The 18077-nt window shown below is 41.5% G+C and overlaps 1 protein-coding gene and 1 long non-coding RNA gene across 5 annotated transcripts in view; both read left to right on the top strand.

The window, feature by feature from the left end:
* The first annotated feature begins 315 nt into the window (after window positions 1-315).
* On the top strand, window positions 316-9826 carry LOC106588116 (uncharacterized). Of its 3 annotated transcripts, none has more exons than XR_006762184.1 (3): window positions 316-414; window positions 2931-3028; window positions 8196-9826. It is a non-coding gene; the product is annotated as an uncharacterized lncRNA (long non-coding RNA). The 3 variants fall into 3 exon arrangements; XR_006762182.1 differs by having other exon boundaries at window positions 341-471; XR_006762183.1 differs by having other exon boundaries at window positions 355-496.
* Window positions 9827-14589: 4763 nt separating this feature from the next.
* The window catches only part of LOC106593375 (zinc finger protein 710), a 73535-nt gene continuing 70047 nt past the window's right edge, over window positions 14590-18077 (top strand). The window contains exons 1-2 of one of the 2 annotated variants that reach the window (XM_045709097.1): window positions 14590-14714; window positions 14990-15205. The gene's annotated coding sequence lies outside the window, so the exon portion shown is untranslated. Of the gene's footprint in view, window positions 14715-14854; window positions 15206-18077 lie in introns of those variants that run through there. The other variant, XM_045709096.1, reaches the window with a different exon arrangement.

Raw genomic sequence — 18077 nt, 5'->3', positions numbered from 1 at the left:
CTGTGTGTCTACGGGCTCCAGTCCTGTGTGTCTATGGGCTCCAGTCCTGTGTGTCTACGGGCTCCAGTCCTCCTGTTTCATGTGGCTGGTTACACTGTCCTCTGCTGTTGGCCTACATGTAACACTGTTAGATATCTCCAGGAGGCAGATACATTGTGATTAATGTGTAACTAGCTGTTTTTAAATACTATTCAATTGTACTTTGTCACCACATTTACACTTATTACAATGGAGCATTTTTACATTTATTTAGAGGTTTCACATCTGCAGAATTTGTTTGATAACACCAAAGATGATGTGTTTACATGCCTCTCTTCCTCACGTTTGACTGCGGTGTTATCGCGAGATTTCTGTACCGTGTTGTTGTGACGTCAGGTTCAGGAAGGTAGCTACTAGCGGTCGGCGGCCCTTTGGGTGAGCTTATGTAGCTTATCTACTATTCTGAAAGCATCAAAATCGGAATAATGACCAGTGGGTATCACCATATTCTTTAACTGTACGATTGACTTCATTTCATGTGTAATATAATAATTTCGGTTAGTTTGCTAACGGATAATGTCTAGCTGTCGCCTCTACGCCGTCCATGGTAAATGCGTTGTGCTTTGGCCAGAGACGTTCTAGTAATGGCCAGCTAGCAAGGTTAGGTTCGCCACGTTAATAGCTGTCCAGCTTTCTTTAACGTTGGCTATCTACAGTATCTCCAGCCAAACACAGCCAGCCATTGGTCTGTTATCACATTTCCTTCGCCTAAAAATTACACGTTTGACCTTGCAAACCTAGTGCTTGTTTACTTTGGTGGCCTAACGTTAGCGAATGTAGCTAGCCATCGAATGACACGTTTTCTGAAATAGTAGGGGTGTGTTAGGCTGGACACATGACATTTTTAACGTTGTTTTCCTGATAAAACGAGTTAATCTCATCTGCCGTGCAGCCCGTATGACCCAGCCTCTTGCCGTAGTTCTGTCTCTATTGGACACATGACATTTTTAACGCTGTTTTTCCTGATAAAACGAGTTAATCTCATCCGCCGTGCAGCCCGTATGACCCAGCCTCTTGCCGTAGTTCTATTGTTGACAATGAGACCTGCCACGTTGTTGGTAGTTCAGATGGAAACTGTCAGCTCGTCCCATTGTTTCCTATAGGGGAATATAGGTGTCTGTCTATTTTGCCAAATACCTCGCAATGTGTATATTTTTACTTTTTCAAGTCGGACATGAGAATTTCCTCTTTCTAATTATGTAAGGCAGGGCAGTGTATTCATTTGTCATCAAACGCTAGACCAGTAGTAGTTGCAATGTTTTCCTACTTCGTTATGCAGTCATAAGCACACTTGGCACGGATGTTTACTTTCTACACAAGTTTTTATTTTTCTGTTTGGTCCTAAGAACAGATTGTTGTGGTAAAATAAAAATGGTATCCATTTTTTTGTGCCATTTAGGCCAAATGGAATTCTAAGCGTCACTCCAGTGAACATTCCATTCCATTCATTTGCAATGGGCTTGTGTTCCAGCTTAGCCAATGTTCTTTTGCCCTTTTTCAGCCTTGGGTGAATTTTATATATATATATATATATATATATATATGACAAAACACACATCACGACAAGAGAGACACCACAACACTACATAAAGAGAGACCTACGACAACATAGCATGGCAGCAACACTAGACAACACAATATGGCAGCAACACCACATGACAACAACAATGGTAGCAGCACAACATGGCAGCAGCACAAAATATGGCAGCAGCACAAAACATGGTAAAAACATTACTGGGCACAGACAACAGCACAAAGGGCAAGAAGGTAGAGACAACAATACAGCACGCAAAGCAGCCACAACTGTCAGTAAGAGTGTCCATGATTGAGTCTTTGAATGAAGAGATGGAGATAAAACTGTCCAGTTTGAGTGTTTGTTGCAGCTCGTTCCAGTCGCTGGCTGCAGCGAACTGAAAAGAGGAGCGACCCAGGGATGTGTTCGCTTTGGGGACCTTTAACAGAATGTGACTGGCAGAACGGGTGTTGGATGGGGAGGATGAGGGCTGCAGTAGGATGAGGGCTGCAGTAGGATGAGGGCTGCAGTAGGATGAGGGCTGCAGTAGATATCTCAGATAGGGGGGAGTGAACGGGTGTTGTATGTGGAGGATGAGGGCTGCAGTAGATATCTCAGATAGGGGGGAGTGAACGGGTGTTGTATGTGGAGGATGAGGGCTGCAGTAGATATCTCAGATAGGGGGGAGTGAACGGGTGTTGTATGTGGAGGATGAGGGCTGCAGTAGATATCTCAGATAGGGGGGAGTGAGGCCTAAGAGGGTTATATAAATAAGCATCAATCAGATCACCGACAACGATGAGACAGCCTATAGGGAGGAGGTCAGAAACCTGACCGTGTGGTGCCAGGACAACAACCTCTCCCTCAATGTGATCAAGACAAAGGAGATGATTGTGGACTACAGGGAAAGGAGGACCGAGCATCTCATCGACGGGGCTGCAGTGGAGCAGGTTGAGAGCTTCAAGTTCCTTGGCGTCCACATCAACAACAAACTAACATGGTCCAAGCACACCAAGACAGTCGTGAAGAGGGCACGACAATGCCTATTCCCCCTCAGGAAACGGAAAAGATTTGTCATGGGTCCTCAGATCCTCAAACGGTTTTACAGTTGCACCATCGAGAGCATCCTGACTGGTTGCATCACTGCCTGGTATGGCAACTGCTCGGCCTCCGACCACAAGTCACTATAGCGGGTAGTGTGTACGGCCCAGTACATCAATGGGGCCAAGCTTCCTGCCATCCTGGACTCCAGCCAACCTAGTCATAGACTGTTCTCTCTGCTACCGCACTGCAAGCGGTACCGGAGCGCCAAGTCTGTCTTCTCCTGTGTAACGCACATTCTCATCCTCTTTTGTTGTTGTGTTTCTCTGGGTTGCAGGAGGAAACCAGCGTGAACTTGCCCAGACCAGACCAGACCAGACCAGACCAGGGCAAGAAGAGTGAGGATGGGTTGTCTGCTGCTGCACGCAAGCTGAGGTATCTAGATAGTGTTCAGTCTATATACAAGCTGAGGTATCTAGATAGTGTTCAGTCTATATACTAGCTGAGGTATCTATATAGTGTTCAGTCTATATACAAGCTGAGGTATCCAGTGTTCAGTCTATATACAAGCTGAGGTATCTAGTGTTCAGTCTATATACCATCTGGGGTATCTAGTGTTCAGTCTATATACCATCTGGGGTATCTAGTGTTCAGTCTATATACAAGCTGAGGTATCTAGTGTTCAGTCTATATACAAGCTGAGGTATCTAGTGTTCAGTCTATATACCATCTGGGGTATCTAGTGTTCAGTCTATATACCATCTGGGGTATCTAGTGTTCAGTCTATATACTAGCTGAGGTATCTAGATAGTGTTCAGTCTATATACTAGCTGAGGTATCTAGATAGTGTTCAGTCTATATACTAGCTGAGGTATCTAGATAGTGTTCAGTCTATATACTAGCTGAGGTATCTAGTGTTCAGTCTATATACTAGCTGAGGTATCTAGTGTTCAGTCTATATACCATCTGGGGTATCTAGTGTTCAGTCTATATACTAGCTGAGGTATCTAGATAGTGTTCAGTCTATATACTAGCTGAGGTATCTAGTGTTCAGTCTATATACTAGCTGAGGTATCTAGATAGTGTTCAGTCTATATACTAGCTGAGGTATCTAGTGTTCAGTCTATATACAAGCTGAGGTATCTAGTGTTCAGTCTATATACTAGCTGAGGTATCTAGATAGTGTTCAGTCTATATACTAGCTGAGGTATCTAGATAGTGTTCAGTCTATATACTAGCTGAGGTATCTAGATAGTGTTCAGTCTATATACTAGCTGAGGTATCTAGATAGTGTTCAGTCTATATACTAGCTGAGGTATCTAGATAGTGTTCAGTCTATATACTAGCTGAGGTATCTAGTGTTCAGTCTATATACTAGCTGAGGTATCTAGTGTTCAGTCTATATACTAGCTGAGGTATCTAGATAGTGTTCAGTCTATATACAAGCTGAGGTATCTAGATAGTGTTCAGTCTATATACTAGCTGAGGTATCTAGATAGTGTTCAGTCTATATACTAGCTGAGGTATCTAGATAGTGTTCAGTCTATATACTAGCTGAGGTATCTAGATAGTGTTCAGTCTATATACTAGCTGAGGTATCTAGTGTTCAGTCTATATACTAGCTGAGGTATCTAGATAGTGTTCAGTCTATATACTAGCTGAGGTATCTAGTGTTCAGTCTATATACAAGCTGAGGTATCTAGTGTTCAGTCTATATACTAGCTGAGGTATCTAGATAGTGTTCAGTCTATATACTAGCTGAGGTATCTAGATAGTGTTCAGTCTATATACTAGCTGAGGTATCTAGATAGTGTTCAGTCTATATACTAGCTGAGGTATCTAGATAGTGTTCAGTCTATATACTAGCTGAGGTATCTAGATAGTGTTCAGTCTATATACTAGCTGAGGTATCTAGATAGTGTTCAGTCTATATACTAGCTGAGGTATCTAGTGTTCAGTCTATATACTAGCTGAGGTATCTAGATAGTGTTCAGTCTATATACAAGCTGAGGTATCTAGATAGTGTTCAGTCTATATACTAGCTGAGGTATCTAGATAGTGTTCAGTCTATATACTAGCTGAGGTATCTAGATAGTGTTCAGTCTATATACCAGCTGAGGTATCTAGTGTTCAGTCTATATACCATCTGGGGTATCTAGTGTTCAGTCTATATACTAGCTGAGGTATCTAGATAGTGTTCAGTCTATATACTAGCTGAGGTATCTAGATAGTGTTCAGTCTATATACAAGCTGAGGTATCTAGTGTTCAGTCTATATACAAGCTGAGGTATCTAGATAGTGTTCAGTCTATATACTAGCTGAGGTATCTAGATAGTGTTCAGTCTATATACTAGCTGAGGTATCTAGATAGTGTTCAGTCTATATACTAGCTGAGGTATCTAGATAGTGTTCAGTCTATATACTAGCTGAGGTATCTAGATAGTGTTCAGTCTATATACTAGCTGAGGTATCTAGTGTTCAGTCTATATACCATCTGGGGTATCTAGTGTTCAGTCTATATACTAGCTGAGGTATCTAGATAGTGTTCAGTCTATATACAAGCTGAGGTATCTAGTGTTCAGTCTATATACAAGCTGAGGTATCTAGATAGTGTTCAGTCTATATACTAGCTGAGGTATCTAGTGTTCAGTCTATATACAAGCTGAGGTATCCAGTGTTCAGTCTATATACAAGCTGAGGTATCTAGTGTTCAGTCTATATACCATCTGGGGTATCTAGTGTTCAGTCTATATACTAGCTGAGGTATCTAGATAGTGTTCAGTCTATATACTAGCTGAGGTATCTAGATAGTGTTCAGTCTATATACTAGCTGAGGTATCTAGATAGTGTTCAGTCTATATACTAGCTGAGGTATCTAGATAGAGTTCAGTCTATATACTAGCTGAGGTATCTAGATAGTGTTCAGTCTATATACAAGCTGAGGTATCTAGATAGTGTTCAGTCTATATACTAGCTGAGGTATCTAGATAGTGTTCAGTCTATATACTAGCTGAGGTATCTAGTGTTCAGTCTATACTAGCTGGGGTATCTAGTGTTCAGTCTATATACTAGCTGAGGTATCTAGATAGTGTTCAGTCTATATACTAGCTGAGGTATCTAGTGTTCAGTCTATATACTAGCTGAGGTATCTAGATAGTGTTCAGTCTATATACTAGCTGAGGTATCTAGATAGTGTTCAGTCTATATACTAGCTGAGGTATCTAGATAGTGTTCAATCTATATACTAGCTGAGGTATCTAGATAGAGTTCAGTCTATATACTAGCTGAGGTATCTAGATAGTGTTCAGTCTATATACAAGCTGAGGTATCTAGATAGTGTTCAGTCTATATACTAGCTGAGGTATCTAGATAGTGTTCAGTCTATATACTAGCTGAGGTATCTAGTGTTCAGTCTATACTAGCTGGGGTATCTAGTGTTCAGTCTATATACTAGCTGAGGTATCTAGATAGTGTTCAGTCTATATACTAGCTGGGGTATCTAGTGTTCAGTCTATATACTAGCTGAGGTATCTAGATAGTGTTCAGTCTATATACTAGCTGAGGTATCTAGTGTTCAGTCTATATACTAGCTGAGGTATCTAGATAGTGTTCAGTCTATATACTAGCTGAGGTATCTAGATAGTGTTCAGTCTATATACTAGCTGAGGTATCTAGATAGTGTTCAGTCTATGTACTAGCTGAGGTATCTAGATAGTGTTCAGTCTATATACTAGCTGAGGTATCTAGATAGTGTTCAGTCTATATACTAGCTGAGGTATCTAGATAGTGTTCAGTCTATATACTAGCTGAGGTATCTAGATAGTGTTCAGTCTATATACTAGCTGAGGTATCTAGTGTTCAGTCTATATACTAGCTGAGGTATCTAGTGTTCAGTCTATATACTAGCTGAGGTATCTAGATAGTGTTCAGTCTATATACTAGCTGAGGTATCTAGATAGTGTTCAGTCTATATACTAGCTGAGGTATCTAGATAGTGTTCAGTCTATATACTAGCTGAGGTATCTAGATAGTGTTCAGTCTATATACTAGCTGAGGTATCTAGATAGTGTTCAGTCTATATACTAGCTGAGGTATCTAGATAGTGTTCAGTCTATATACTAGCTGAGGTATCTAGTGTTCAGTCTATATACTAGCTGAGGTATCTAGATAGTGTTCAGTCTATATACTAGCTGAGGTATCTAGATAGTGTTCAGTCTATATACTAGCTGAGGTATCTAGATAGTGTTCAGTCTATATACTAGCTGAGGTATCTAGATAGTGTTCAGTCTATATACTAGCTGAGGTATCTAGTGTTCAGTCTATATACTAGCTGAGGTATCTAGATAGTGTTCAGTCTATATACAAGCTGAGGTATCTAGTGTTCAGTCTATATACAAGCTGAGGTATCTAGTGTTCAGTCTATATACAAGCTGAGGTATCTAGTGTTCAGTCTATATACTAGCTGAGGTATCTAGATAGTGTTCAGTCTATATACTAGCTGAGGTATCTAGTGTTCAGTCTATATACTAGCTGAGGTATCTAGTGTTCAGTCTATATACTAGCTGAGGTATCTAGATAGTGTTCAGTCTATATACTAGCTGAGGTATCTAGATAGTGTTCAGTCTATATACTAGCTGAGGTATCTAGTGTTCAGTCTATATACTAGCTGAGGTATCTAGATAGTGTTCAGTCTATATACTAGCTGAGGTATCTAGATAGTGTTCAGTCTATATACAAGCTGAGGTATCTAGATAGTGTTCAGTCTATATACTAGCTGAGGTATCTAGATAGTGTTCAGTCTATATACAAGCTGAGGTATCTAGATAGTGTTCAGTCTATATACTAGCTGAGGTATCTATATAGTGTTCAGTCTATATACTAGCTGAGGTATCTAGTGTTCAGTCTATATACAAGCTGAGGTATCTAGATAGTGTTCAGTCTATATACTAGCTGAGGTATCTATATAGTGTTCAGTCTATATACTAGCTGAGGTATCTAGTGTTCAGTCTATATACTAGCTGAGGTATCTAGATAGTGTTCAGTCTATATACTAGCTGAGGTATCTAGATAGTGTTCAGTCTATATACTAGCTGAGGTATCTAGATAGTGTTCAGTCTATATACTAGCTGAGGTATCTAGATAGTGTTCAGTCTATATACTAGCTGAGGTATCTAGATAGTGTTCAGTCTATATACTAGCTGAGGTATCTAGATAGTGTTCAGTCTATATACTAGCTGAGGTATCTAGATAGTGTTCAGTCTATATACTAGCTGAGGTATCTAGATAGTGTTCAGTCTATATACTAGCTGAGGTATCTAGATAGTGTTCAGTCTATATACTAGCTGAGGTATCTAGATAGTGTTCAGTCTATATACTAGCTGAGGTATCTAGATAGTGTTCATGTGATTAATTTACCAGTTTAATAATAAAGGTGTGGTTTCCTGGGACCCAGATGTGGCCTTGTCCTGGAGATTCTCCATTGAACGTGCTTTCTTTCCCAGGAGTAGGTGTTATCTGGCTCCGGGAAACTGGCCCAAGGAGTTATATTATATGGCCACGAGTCTGAGGATGTTGCATCTCACATGCATCCCATTCCTTGTAGGGATGCAGAGATAATGCAGCAGAAGCAGAGAAGGGCAGCTGACAAGGAAGGTCATGACCCCAAGTCCAAATAACGTCCAGAAGACAAGACACCCGTCCCATTGTGTCACAGGACTTCTTCTTGATGTTATGAGAACGGATCTCTACATTTTAGATTCCTACGTTCTTCCCTTATGGCAAATCACACTGCTCGTTGTGGCTTATTGGATTCGACCGTAATAAACTATCTACCTGATTGAATTAATAGAGCGAAGGATTTAGCGGTTTGCCCACGTTGATTCTGCATGTCTCATTCTGAACATTATTCTATAGTGTAGCATGATGACCACCAAGCCACAATATACCTGTGGATTTCTATAGCAAACTGTGTGCCCCGCTGATTCCAAATAAAGTGTATGTCTTTTTAGTTCATGTTTTCTTGTGTTATTTAGCACCATAACTGAAGCCTTGGGGTTAGGGGTTAGGGGTAGGGGGTAGGGGTTAGGGTTAACCATAACCCTTGTGTTATTTAGCACCATAACTGAAGCCTTAGGGTTATGGGTAGGGGTTAGGGTTTAGGGGTTATGGGTAGGGGTTAGGGGTTAGTGGGTAGGGGTAGGGGTTATGGGGTTAGGGTTAACCATAACCCTTGTTATTTAGCACCATAACTGAAGCCTTAGGGTTATGGGTAGGGGTTAGGGTTATGGGTTAGGGGTAGGGGTTATGGGTTAGGGGTTAACCATAACCCTTGTGTTATTTTGCACCATAACTGAAGCCTTAGGGTTAGGGGTTAGGGTTTATTGGTTAAGGGGTTAACCATAACCCTTGTGTTATTTAGCACCATAACTGAAGCCTTAGGGGTAGGGGTTAGGGGTTAGGGTTTAGGGGTAGGGGGTTAGGGGTTAACCATAACCCTTGTGTTATTTAGCACCATAACTGAAGCCTTAGGGGTAGGGGTTAGAGTTAGGGGTAGGGTTTAGGGGTTAAGGGGTTAACCATAACCCTTGTGTTATTTAGCACCATAACTGAAGCCTTAGGGGTAGGGGGTAGGGGTTAGGGGTTAACCATAACCCTTGTGTTATTTAGCACCATAACTGAAGCCTTAGGGGTAGGGGTTAGGGGTTAACCATAACCCTTGTGTTATTTAGCACCATAACTGAAGCCTTAGGATCCTCTAGCAGCTGAAGCCACAGCATCAGAGCTCTGATGCTCATAACTCTCATAACTGAAGCCTTAGGATCCTCTAGCAGCTGAAGCCTTAGGGGTAGGGGGTAGGGGTTAGGGGTTAGGGGGTAGGGGTTAGGGTTAACTCTCATAACTGAAGCCTTAGGATCCTCTAGCAGCTGAAGCCACAGCATCAGAGCTCTGTTCTAGTTTATCCTCTGTCACCATTTGAGACGTGTTAATACTGCCTACCTCTAATATAGATATTGGACTCAACAGAGGAGGTTGTTTTGTCAGAGCAGAGATGTGGCATGCTATTGAGAGGTACTACCCTTCATTGGAAATGAACAGTAGCAATAAGGGTAGTCTGATTCATCAGGCTGTAAGACACCATTCATTGGTCTATACAGCCTGAAACTAATCCCTGCAAAATCATGTCAATGTTTCTTACAATCCAGAATGTTGAAATTAAATGACATTTAAACTCTATTGGTTGTCTGTGCTGTTTGTTCTTCAGCTGCTTGAAATGTTTGACAAAATCTCAACAGGAAAGTATTGCTGACCAACTTACATTTACATTTTAGTCATTTAGCAGACGCTCTTATCCAGAGCGACTTACAGTAGTGAATGCATACATTTCATACAATTTCATACATTTTTTTCAGTCTATATACTTGTTAGAGAGCTGGTAGGTACAGATCCTTCAGAAAGTATTGCTGACCTTGTTAGAGAGCTGGTAGGTACAGATCCTTCAGAAAGTATTTCTGACCAACTTGTTAGAGAGCTGGTAGGTACAGATCCTTCAGAAAGTATTGCTGACCTTGTTAGAGAGCTGGTAGGTACAGTTCCTTCAGAAAGTATTGACACCCCTTGACCTGAGTTAATGGATTAAATTTAGAATTTTTTTTGTCACTGGCCTACACCCAATGTCCCATAATATCAAAGTGGAACTGTGTTTTTCAAGTATTCAACCCCATTTGTTACGGCCTAAATATGTTCAGGAGGGAAAATGTGCTTAACAAGTAACGTAATAATGAACTCACTCTGTGTGCAACAATAGTGTTTCATGTGATTTTTGAATGACTACCTCATCTCTGTACCGTACAGATACAAATGATCTGTAAGGCCCCTCAGTCGAGCAGTGAATTTCAAACAGATTCAACCACAAAAGACCAGGGAGGTTTTCCAATGGCTCGCAAAGAAGGGCACCTATTGGTAGATGGGTAAAAATAAAAAGCATATTCATTTGAGCATGGTGAAGTTATTAATTACGCTTTGGATGGTGTATCAATACACCCAGTAACTACAAAGATACAGGTGTCCTTCTTAACTCAGTTGCCGCAGAGGAAGGAAACTGCTCAGCCTTCCCTGTAGCTCAGTTGGTAGAGCATGGTGTTTGCAACGCCAGGGTTGTGGGTTTGATTCCCACGGGGGGCCAGCACAGAAAAAAAAAAAAAATGTATGAAATGTATGCATTCACTACTGTAAGTCGCTCTGGATAAGAGTGTCTGCTAAATGACTAAAAATGCTAAATGTAATGCTCGGGGATTTCACTATGAAGCCAATGGTGACTTTGACTTTAAAACAGTTACAGAGTTTAATGGCTGTGATAGGAGAAAACTGAGGATGGATCAACAACGTTGGCGTTACTCCACAATACTAACCTAATTAACAGAGTGAAAAGAAGGAAGCCTCTACAGAATACAAATATTCCAAACATGCTTCCTGTTTGCAACAAGGCACTAAAGTAATACTGCAAAAATGTTATGTTGGGGGTAAATACAACACATTACTGAGTACCACTCTCCGTAATCTCAAGAATAGTGGTGGATGCATCATGTTATGGGTGTGATTGTAATCGTTAAGGACTGGGGAGGTTTTCAGGATCAAAAAAAGAAAAGGAATGGAGCTAAGCACAGGCTAAAACCTGGTTCAGTCTGCTTTCCACCAGTGACTGGGAGATGAATTCACCTTTCAGCAGGACAATAACCTAAAACACAAGGCCAAACCTACACTGGAGTTGCTTACCAAGAAGACCGTGAATGTTACTGAGCGGCTGAGTTACAGTTTTGACTTAAATCTACGGCAAGACCTGAAAATGGTTGTCTAGCAATGATCAAAGCTCTTAGAGACTTACCCAGAAAGACTCAGTTGTAATCGCTGCCAAAGGTGCATCTAGAAGGTATTGACTCAAGGGGTCTGAATACTTATGTAAATTAGATATTTTGGTATTTCACTTTCAATAAAATTTGCAAAAATGTCTAAACATGTTTTCACTTTGTCATTATTGGGTATTGTGTTTAGATGGGTGAGAGAAAAACATCAATTTTGAATTCAGACTAACACAAGATAAAATGAATCCATTTTAGAATAAGGCTGTAAGACAACGTGGAATAAGACAAGTGGTGTGAATACTTTCTAAAGGCGCTGTGCATTCGGAAAGTATTCAGAACTCTTATTCTAAAATGGATTCATTGGATTTTCCCCCTCATCAATCTACACACTAGTCCATAACGACAAAGCAAAAACAGGTGGTTGGAAATGTTTGCAAGTGTGTGTATATATATATATATATAAAAAACAGATACCTTATTTCATAAGTATTCAGACCCTTTGCTATGAGACTCCAAATTGAGCTCAGGTGCATCCTGTTTCCATTGATCAACCTTGATGTTTCTACAACTTGATTGGAGTCCACCTGTGGTAAATTCAATTGATTGGACATGATTTGGAAAGGCACACACCTGTCTATATAAGGTCCCACAGTTGACAGTGCACGTCAGAGCAAAAACCAAGACATGAGGTCGAAGTAGTTGTCCATAGAGCTCCGAGACAGGATTGTGTCGAGGCACAGATCTGGGGAACGGTACCAAAACATTACTGCAGCATTGAAGGTTCCCAAGAACACAGTGGCCTCCATCATTCTTAAATGGAAGAAGTTTGGAACCACCAAGACTCTTCCTAGAACTGGCCGCCCGGCCAAACTGAGCAATCGGGGGAGAAGGGCCTTGGTCAGGGAGGTGACCAAGAACCCGATGGTCACTCTGACAGAGCTCCAGAGTTCCTCTGTGGAGATGGGAGAACCTTCCAGAAGGACAACCATCTCTGCAGCACTCCACCAATCAGACCTTTATGGTAGAGTGGCCAGACGGAAGCCACTCCTCAGTAAAAGGCACATGACAGCCCGCTTGGAGTTTGCCAAAAGGCACCTAAAGACTCTCAGACCATAACTTGTTGTTACTATAGCAGTGACTGGTAACTTGTTGTTACTATAGCAGTGACTGGTAACTTGTTGTTACTATAGCAGTGACTGGTAACTTGTTATTACTATAAAGAATCCTAATACATTTACATTTTAGTGATTTAGCAGACGCTCTTATCCAGAGCGACTTACAGTAGTGAATGCAGACATTTCATACATTTCATTTTATGCATTTTTTATTTTTAGTTATTTTTGTTTATATTTTTTATTTTTGTTTATATTTTTATTTTTTATTTTTTAATAGCTCTATTATAACAGAATCAAACTGAACCTTAAACATGAAGGAATTACACACTCCTTCCAAAATACAAGGCAGGCAGTAGCCTCCAGTGGGCCTGCGCCATAGAGATAGATAGAGGACTCATCTTTATATCTGTTGCCATTATAGCATAACAGCATGGCAGCGCCATTGAGGCAAATCTTCATATTGAAGTAGTCCTTTTTCTTCATGATTGTCTGATCCCGATAGGACATGACTCCAACAGGGTTAATCGGGAGGGATCAATCAGGAGGGACCAGCCAATAAAGTTGGAAGTCCCACCCAGTTAACTATATTAAAACAGCTGAAGCCATCAATGGCGCTGCCCATACTAATATAACCTTTTGGCCACTAGAGGCCTCTATTATTCTCTATGGCCTGCACCAAGCCTGTCTGCAGGGTATATTGTGCTAGAGCGCCCTCTGGTGGCTGAATAACGCCCAATAACGAATTTATGGGATATTATTCATTATTATTATCCGTTATAAATAGAGAGTAATGAGAAGAAAATGTTAATAATGAATGTAAATATTGGTTGCATGGGGCTGATCTAGCGGGCCAAACTCCGCATGGTGAAGAGACCTTTATAACAATAGTTGCGTTCCTTTCTTTATACTTTTTTCAATAAAGGTGAATACAACCACTGACCTTCTGCTATGTTATACATGACTGTAAAAAACACACGTGTATTTCTATGATTTCTCTGTTGTTATTCCTCAGTATCTGTAATGATCTGGACAGAAATGTGCCAAGTCAATCCAGTTCTGCCACCACATATAGTTTCCCTGCTCCTGTAATGACCTGGACAGAAATGTGCCAAGTCAATCCAGTTCTGCCACCACATATAGTTTCCCTGCTCCTGTAATGATCTGGACAGGAATGTGCCAAGTCAATCCAGTTCTGCCACCACATATAGTTTCCCTGCTCCTGTAATGATCTGGACAGGAATGTGCCAAGTCAATCCAGTTCTGCCGCCACATATAGTTTCCCTGCTCCTGTAATGATCTGTTCAGGAATGTGCCAAGTCAATCCAGTTCTGCCACCACATATAGTTTCCCTGCTCCTGTAATGATCTGGACAGAAATGTGCCAAGTCAATCCAGTTCTGCCACCACATATAGTTTCCCTGCTCCTGTAATGATCTGTTCAGGAATGTGCCAAGTCAATCCAGTTCTGCCACCACATATAGTTTCCCTGCTCCTGTAATGATCTGGACAGAAATGTGCCAAGTCAATCCAGTTCTGCCACCACATATAGTTTCCCTGCTCCTGTAATGATCTGGACAGAAATGTGCCAAGTCAATCCAGTTCTGCCACCACATATAGTTTCCCTGCGCCTGTAATGATCTGGACAGAAATGTGCCAAGTCAATCCAGTTCTGCCACCACATATAGTTTCCCTGCTCCTGTAATGATCTGGACAGGAATGTGCCAAGTCAATCCAGTTCTGCCACCACATATAGTTTCCCTGCTCCTGTAATGATCTGGACAGGAATGTGCCAAGTCAATCCAGTTCTGCCACCACATATAGTTTCCCTGCTCCTGTAATGATCTGGACAGGAATGTGCCAAGTCAATCCAGTTCTGCCACCACATATAGTTTCCCTGCTCCTGTAATGATCTGGACAGGAATGTGCCAAGTCAATCCAGTTCTGCCACCACATATAGTTTCCCTGCGCCTGAGCGACTGATCTGATTGGACAATGGGCTTTGGAGACAGGGCATACGTCATGTCATCTTTTTCCTTCAGAAACGAAAATAAAAGTCGCTGGTTGTATTTGATGCATGTTTATTGTAAAAGTATAGATTTGAACAAACTAAGAAAGACACGCCACTACAGAGGACAAACATCGGTACAAGGTAGGCGGTTCATGGTTTGTATTAGTTGAGGTATTGACCTTGAGTGAATGGATGTAGTCGGAGCTGGATTCCGCAGAGCCTGGTCTCTGTTCCAGTGTGTTGGTGAAGTTCACCATAAACTTCCTTCACCATGCAGTGAGCTTTAGTCCGCTAGGGGCACACCTTGACTTGGAGCCTGTTGGCCTGGCGGAATATGTTCTGGGACTAAAAAGAAAGCTGCTAAATGTATTATATGTTAGTAATATGGCAGTAGTAACGAGGTGTCTATTCTCCAGGTCAGTTTGTCAGCGCTTGTCTCCTGTCTGCCAGCGAGGAGGAGGAGGAGGACGACGTCTCTGTTGTTTCTTCATTTCCGTCAGTCCTGTTTCAATCCCTTCCTCCTTCCGTCCTGCTCCACATACAACGTCAACGGGGACACGACGTTCAAACTGCTTTCTCACATTAAAAGCCACCACGATCACCTCGCCACCATAAACCTGTTTGGGAACCAGGTGAGTTGAATATGTGTAGGTTGGTGAAATAAAGGAGGAAACAACAGAGCGACCGGCCGGCGAGGCGACTGGGTTTGTAGTCCAGCTTCATTTATTCCTTTTCACTCGCTGTGAAAATGTTTCGTGTCGCGGCGGTGGAATGGGCTTGTTGACCAGGTTGTTTCGTTGTCTTTATGTCGGATAATATCGGCTGGTAAACAAACAGCCCATGTACATTAGCCACTATGTAGCCAAAATGTCGTCTTTTATTCCACTTCCACATTCTGTGTCCCATGCCACAAACAGATGGCGTGGTGAGGGGGATGGAGGGAATGTGGAACAGACCCATAAACGAGTAGCGAGGCCACACTAGGTCTCCCCATCTCAGAGCTCAGCCCTCCATGCCACTAGCGGGTCTGGCAGAACCTGTCTTTAGTAGGCCCGTCCAGAACCTGTCTTTCTTCAACTTACTTTTCTTGTCAACTTATCGGCCCATTTAAAGATACAGCGCTTGTTCAGAGGATAATAATAATGACCAGCCAATTCAAACGATTACTGATGGGCTTTGTGCTGTTGGATACATTTGGGACGACAATGGAGGAATGGGTAGGCTGCTTTGGTACGACCATGGAGAAATGGGTAGGCTGCTTTGGGATGACCATGGAGGAATGGGTAGGCTGCTTTGGGACGACCATGGAGGAATGGGTAGGCTGCTTTGGGATGACCATGGAGGAATGGGTAGGCTGCTTTGGGACGACCATGGAGGAATGGGTAGGCTGCTTTGGGACGACCATGGAGGAATGGGTAGGCTGCTTTGAAACCGATAATGTAGGCCTGCCATTGCATCAACATGCAGTAGACTCAAGGTTGATGCTTCTTGTTCCAAATGAATGGATTTCTAAGCCATTCTCTAGTCTTTTGTAAAGCATCAAAATCCGTTTTTTTAAAGTTATAATCTAGTCCAGGGGTATACACATCTGGCCCTGTGAGGTCTGGAGTACTGCTGGCTTTCTGTTCTACCTGGTAATGAATTGCACCCACAATACAGTCAGGGACAGATATTTAGGCAACACAGTGATATGGATTATTGTACTGCATTACAGCCCAGTGTAATAGATCATTACTAGTGGTCAGATCTTGGTGAATAAACACGGGACCCACTGTCGCAGGCAGTGCACTGCATAACCAGGTGTTACTAAACATCTGGGTTATGACTTGATTGTCTGGTACTGTAGATTATAGTAATGTGGTGGTATAGTAGATTATAGTAATGTCGTGGAGGTGGTACAGTAGATTATAGTAATGTTGTGGAGGTGGTACAGTAGATTATAGTAATGTGGTGGTACAGTAGATTATAGTAATGCCATGGAGGTGGTATAGTAGATTATAGTAATGTCGTGGAGGTGGTTCAGTAGATTATAGTAATGTTGTGGAGGTGGTACAGTAGATTATAGTAATGTCGTGGAGGTGGTACAGTAGATTATAGTAATGTTGTGGAGGTGGTACAGTAGATTATAGTAATGTCGTGGAGGTGGTATAGTAGATTATAGTAATGTCGTGGAGGTGGTACAGTAGATTATAGTAATGTTGTGGTGGTATAGTAGATTATAGTAATGTTGTGGAGGTGGTTCAGTAGATTATAGTAATGTTGTGGAGGTGGTACAGTAGATTATAGTAATGTGGTGGAGGTGGTACAGTAGATTATAGTAATGTGGTGGAGGTGGTTCAGTAGATTATAGTAATGTTGTGGAGGTGGTTCAGTAGATTACAGTAATGTCGTGGAGGTGGTTCAGTAGATTATAATAATGTCGTAGAGGTGGTTCAGTAGATTATAGTAATGTTGTGGAGGTGGTACAGTAGATTATAGTAATGTCGTGGAGGTGGTACAGTAGATTATAGTAATGTTGTGGAGATGGTATAGTAGATTATAGTAATGTTGTGGAGGTGGTACAGTAGATAATAGTAATGTCGTGGAGGTGGTTCAGTAGATTATTATAATGTCGTGGAGGTGGTTCAGTAGATTATAGTAATGTTGTGGAGGTGGTACAGTAGATTATAGTAATGTCGTGGAGGTGGTACAGTAGATTATAGTAATGTTGTGGAGGTGGTACAGTAGATTATAGTAATGTTGTGGAGGTGGTACAGTAGATTATAGTAATGTCGTGGAGGTGGTACAGTAGATTATAGTAATGTCGTGGAGGTGGTACAGTAGATTATAGTAATGTCGTGGAGGTGGTTCAGTAGATTATAGTAATGTCGTGGAGGTGGTACAGTAGATTATAGTAATGCCATGGAGGTGGTACAGTAGATTATTGTAATGTCGTGGAGGTGGTATAGTAGATTATAGTAATGTGGTGGAGGTGGTACAGTAGATTATAGTAATGTTGTGGAGGTGGTACAGTAGATTATAGTAATGTTGTGGAGGTGGTTCAGTAGATTATAGTAATGTTGTGGAGGTGGTACAGTAGATTATAGTAATGTGGTGGAGGTGGTACAGTAGATTATAGTAATGTTGTGGAGGTGGTACAGTAGATTATAGTAATGTTGTGGAGGTGGTGCAGTAGATTATAGTAATGTTGTGGAGGTGGTACAGTAGATTATAGGAATGTCGTGGAGGTGGTTCAGTAGATTATAGTAATGTCGTGGAGATGGTATAGTAGATTCTAATAATGTCGTAGAGGTGGTTCAGTAGATTATAGTAATGTCAGGGAGGTGGTTCAGTAGATTATAGTAATGTTGTGGAGGTGGTACAGTAGATTATAGTAATGTCGTGGAGGTGGTTCAGTAGATTATAGTAATGTTGTGGAGGTGGTTCAGTAGATTATAGTAATGTTGTGGAGGTGGTACAGTAGATTATAGTAATGTTGTGGAGGTGGTACAGTAGATTATAGTA

The sequence above is a fragment of the Salmo salar genome, chromosome ssa26 (genome assembly GCF_905237065.1).
Source record: "Salmo salar chromosome ssa26, Ssal_v3.1, whole genome shotgun sequence".
In the NCBI taxonomy this organism is placed as follows: Eukaryota; Metazoa; Chordata; class Actinopteri; order Salmoniformes; family Salmonidae; genus Salmo; species Salmo salar.
Note: the sequence above shows the minus strand (reverse complement) of the source record. Positions and strands in the feature narration are given on the sequence as shown.